The following is a 6,071-nucleotide window of genomic DNA, read 5'->3' as shown; positions in this document are numbered from 1 at the left end:
TAGATACAACATAAATATGAATTAAGTTCACTTGAACTTTTCTCAATTATCATATTTTAGTTTATAGTATGTTACTAATTACTATTACAACAATTTTGATTAAATCTCTGTAAGATCGTTAATTTTCAATAACACGAGAACCAGTAAATCGTGTCATCCCGCAGGGTACATTGAATTATTAAAGGAAAATTTAAATAATATAATACAGTGGAACCTCAATAACTCGAATCTCTATAAGTCGAATTTTCGATAACTCGAATTTTATTTTCACCCCTAACTAATTCGAGTTATCGAGGTTCCACTGTATATTGTATAGGTACATAAAATTACAAACAGTGAGCTGTATTATAGTGAAAGTTTGCCAGTGGAAGAATATTTAATTCTTCAACTCATAGTTGTATAAATAATGCGTTCAAATTATTATTCAATAGTTAATATACCTATCAAAAATTGATTTTTTGACTGTTGCTTTTTCCCAAAACCCTTAAATATTTATATAAATACGAGTAAATACTTGTAAATTATTTTAATAATAAAATATATTTATTAAATAAAAACAAATTTAAATACTTCAGATTCACACTTAAAAATCAAAAGTAGGTTGAAATATATACCGTGTATTAATACCATATTATATTATAATTTAGAGTATATATAAAGTAATCTAAGTACGGCATTAGGGTATTATATAGTAGTCATTTATAATTTTTTTTTAAATGCATTTTGAACATATTCTACACATATTTTGTGATTCAGCATTTAAGTAATATAATGCACTCAGCATAACATAAATCACCTGGTGTTTTAAAATTAATTCATATTCCAAGTGGTAGACCATATTATGTGCACAAATTTATATGGTATAATACTTAATTCCAGAGTAAAAAATTAGAGAATGTTTAGTTGATTGAATTTTTAAAATAACTTTTTGAACACCAAACACAATTTGTATTCGTATAATACCTAATTTTATGACTTATAAATTACTTTTATAATACGCGTATTTTGCTAGGATAATACTATACATCTTACTTATCTATTTATATTATATATAAGTACCAACATTCTATGACCTATACGGCTAACGTGACAATTTGAACGACTCTGTATACTTACCTACTTTATATTATTATATATGTGTTTGCCTATATATGGATGACGGTTTAGTGGCCAAGACTGTACATTACAACGACGTAAAATTTTATCGGTCCGTATACGATTATAGGCGTAAGTATCTATACATTCATTTTTATAATATGTATATCCTATCTGTAGTTCAGTACCTACGTATACAATATATATATATATAAGAATGCGTGTTAAATGATTTATTCATGACTTTGGCCAAGCAGAAAATTACGTCTGTGTGCACCATGCTATATATGGTACATATATGTATATATTATGTATACACAGTCAACCCGTGATACAACGAAGCTTGGTAAAACGAAAATCTCGATATAACGAACAAAACTGGCGATAAATGTAATTACGGCGTATTGGCGGAATGGAATGGGTATATTTCGCCAATTGTATTACTTGTACTATGCGTCACTAATAGGTACATTTAAGTACGTATGTAATAAGTCAAAATATAAAAATATAACATGTATTTTTCCCATATCTAAAAATTAATTTTGGAAATTTGCGCCACAACAGAAACGAAATGGAATATGTAAACTGCGCCACACTTTTAATTTTAATTGTTGGAATTTACCAGCTGATAAATGTACTATGATATCACATCGGTTATCGTAATGATCATTATACGAGTATACCATTTTCATTTGCATTACTTCCAGACAAAAAAACTTCAACCTATGTCAATTTATTTTAAAATATCATAAAACTATGTAATGCGCGTGGACTCTGTTTAAAAACAAATTTATTTACACCTGATTTCAAAGATACAATCCATGTGGCATTGAGACAAATATGGAAAGACATCAAAAAATTCGGTTGTATATTTCATTTAACTTAATCGTGGTATAGAAAAATTCAGGAATTAGGCCTATCCTATGTATATCAAAATTCAAAATAATAAAACAGAAGAAAGCAAGTGGCTATACCATACGTTTGGGTTGTCATTTCTATCTTCAAATGAGGTTAGTGATGAAGATGTTATGTCATCAATTCCTAATGACATTAGACGTCAAAAATCATATTATTCACGATTCTGAGTTCTATCACCTATATCCTACTGTTTAACACTTTTTGAATAAACTGAAAGAATTTCAAACAAAAAAAGTTGATTAAAATTAAAAGTATAATACATCTCCAAAAAAACGAAATTCTACTTTAAATAAAAATCGGTTGGAAAATTTTCAACAATTATATAAAACTACAAATAAAAGAAAATTAATAGAAAAAGTTTATAATTTCGTCTTTAAGTTACAAATATAAAAAAAGGTGAGTAAGTAAGGAATTATTAGTATATTATTGGTATTATCAAAAATGTATTTTATGAACTTAATTGATCAATGATTAAAAATACAATATGTTAATCTGTAAAAAAAAAAATGGTTTAGTTACCTATTTAAAAGTGGCGCAAATTACAATTTTTAAAGGTGAGCGTATGTTATTTGTGCCACCTCTAAAAATTAATTTTAGTAATATGCAAACAAATACTTTAATTTGTTAGTTAAAATTATAAAAAATTGGAAAAAATACAATTTTAAAAGCTATTTTTTTTAAACAATTTTTTGAATATGTAGATAAATATTAAAATTAAATATATATATTACGATATATATATTTCTCCTTTCATATTCTATTATAGTCTTATTATAAAGGTTAAAACTGTGTCTCACTTGTCTCACTCGATAATGGCGATTCTTACATTTATAGGTTATATTAGCTACCTATATATTATATTGTTATTGTATAAGTAATATATCTTTTATTTTGTATTATTACATGCCGATGTCCGAAATTGACTTATGTGCTTTGAGGGCATTGTCATTTATGGAAATAACTTAAAGTAAAACTATTAGGAAGTAGATAATATGTACCTATATACATAACCCTACAGCTAATATAACTTTATAGCTACCATGTAGTTATGGTTAATATATAAATTAATAAATATTTCAGTATATCTATCATATTATATATTAATATATTAATCTATTTAAAACAAATAATAATATGTATTGTGTAGATCTTTCAGATATCAGATGTGTATTTAGAAATAAATAATAGGGTGAGTTGTGAACAAAAAAATTAAATATTTTAAATTACAATAATTATTTAAAAATGTGTATACTTTGTTTAACAACATAAACCTAAATTTAAATTCTAATAACATTAAAACTTCTCTCATATTTAACATTTACTGTATTTTGGACTAAGTCCGTATTTAAAATAAAATAAATAAATAAATAATACCAATTAATTTATAATCAAAGCATAGACGAAATAACAATGATTTTTGTTAAAATTATGAATATAGGTAATGGGGAGAGACACGAGCCCCTTGTGCCCTCCCATGAATATACTTCTGGGTACTGTGTTAGTGCAGAATACTTGTGTTAAATAAAGTAAAAATAAATAATAAACAATATTACATTTATTATTAGATAATAATTATTAATTATTGCAATAAATATATTGTAATAATTAATAATTAAAAAGTATATATTATACAATATTTAATTTATTTTTTGTTAGCTTTGGGTAAACATATTTGAAATGTTTTTTTAAAATTTAACTACTTATGTAAGAAAGGTCCATCCTTTGACAAATAAAATAAATAAATAATCTTGACCAAAACTTCTATAATAAAGACATTTTTCTGAAACGATTCTTCAATAATTATTATTTACTATAATACCAATACATTAATGTCTAACATACATATTAATAGCCAGTTAATGTACGAAACTATGGTTTCAAATTTCGAGTATGTTGATGATCCCGATAACAATATGTTCATTGAACACAGTTCACATTTCAAAATTATAAGCCGTAACACAATATACCCACATTATAATGTGTTTGATAATATATTACTACGTGTATACTATTATTGTACTTATATATAGATAATTCAATGATTAATTTACTATTTAAGGCAGACCAGGCAGGATAAATTTATCACTATGTAGTTGGAAAATTTTTAAAAAAAATTCAATATTTCTTTCAATAATTATGTAATCATTTTAGAGCTTTCTATATTTATACGTTCTATACTATATATTTTGTTGTATTAATCTTCGAATCATTTAATTTTTTGTGTGTACCTATAACAGTTACACAATATAATATATTAATATTGAATTACATTATACCACTAGTTAATTATTTATGATTCATACATTTATTTAGATGAATCAGGTTTTGACACTTTTTAATCCATCTTGCGTACATAGCGGTTATAGTCATATAGCGCTTATATGACTTAAAAAGCAAAATTTCACTCACTACACTGTCTACACTCCAGTATATTAAACATTTTAAATACTTAAAAAAAATGAAATCAATTGTGATATTTATGCACGTGACAATATGACATAAAAATATTCAGAAAAGTGTACTACTCGATAATATGAATTTATAAATGTAAGTCCATGTATGTATCTGTTATAAAATTGAAAAGAGAAAAACATCAATTAGTGTTTTTTTATTTTAATAACTTATAAATAAATACTACAAGAATAAAAAGTAAAAATAGTAAACACTTAACTGCTTAATACATTATTGTACAATACAGAAATAACCATTATCAAAATTGGTTAGATAATAGATAGGCTAATATACTTATTACTTAGGCTGATGATGAATATTCAGTACTCAATGTCTACATATAATAACATCGATTTTACAGTATACACAGGAGCTACGGCTATCTTTAATTATGGTAACAACATAATTTTACTAGAACGTTGTGTTAAACGCCCGTGCTTATAATAATAAATTTAAAATCGTTTTCGCACTGGTATGTCAGTAACGGCAAAACACGTTTGAAATGTTAGCGGTCAAGGGTAAGGACGACGAGCATAGCGTTAGAGCGTTGGGAAAAGAAAGAGGAGAAGGTGTAAAAGTAAAAGAAAGAGAATTGGCGGCTGCGGCTACGTCCACACCTTCGTATGCACCATGCACGCATTATTATTATTATTATTATTATTATTATTATTATTACATTATATTAATTTATTATTATGCTTGTTGCGCGGATCTTCGGAACCGGCTGGTGGGCTGTCGCACCGTCGCCGTAGGTATCGTAACACCTATATGATGGTTACGTGTATAATGTTTATATTATATATTATATATACACGCCTATCTACCTAGGGAACAATAATATAATGCCTTTATTATTATTATCATCATCATCATCGTCGTCATCATCGTATCATCTATACACAAACTGACAATCGTATTTATAAAACACATGCGATCCGTCTATATAATGATGGTTGTTGCGCTATAGGTTGTCTTTTAATTTTTCACCACACGTGGTCGACATCCTCATGAAATTTACTATGGAATAATATTACATGGTAGGTAATTATCTTTCTGTGTTGTGTGTCCGTATTATAGTTATATTGATAATATTATTATAGTGATTTATAACAATAAAAATATTTTGATGCAGTCACGCAAGCCATTTTTAACTGTGCATTGCTGCGCAGTGAAAAACGTCCAAAATCTGTATATTATATGCACTTTTTGTTCCTATGTCATCAGTATACCAAATACAAGGAAGATATTATGCCTCTTGAAACTTCTACTTTTAAAGTATCTGTATAAAAGTCACCTTGTTTAATAAATAAAAAATATTTTATACTTAGTGCAATATATTTATGACCTTTGGGGAATCACATACAAAGCTGATTTTCAAAAATTAAATTTTGTTGTTTTATGACTTTAAAAAAACTGTGACCAAAAATTTTTACTCAATGTTTGTAAACATTAATTTGTTATTAAAATGATTCACTATCAAATTAACAAATAGTATGTATTAAAAAAAAAATATACAATACAACGATCCTACATATATATATATGTATGTGTATGTGTGTATTTGTGATGTACTGGTGTAAACGTATAATAACATTGCAAATATACTG

This window comes from Rhopalosiphum maidis, chromosome 2, assembly GCF_003676215.2.
Source record: "Rhopalosiphum maidis isolate BTI-1 chromosome 2, ASM367621v3, whole genome shotgun sequence".
NCBI lineage: Eukaryota > Metazoa > Arthropoda > Insecta > Hemiptera > Aphididae > Rhopalosiphum > Rhopalosiphum maidis.
This window is presented reverse-complemented; position numbering follows the sequence as displayed.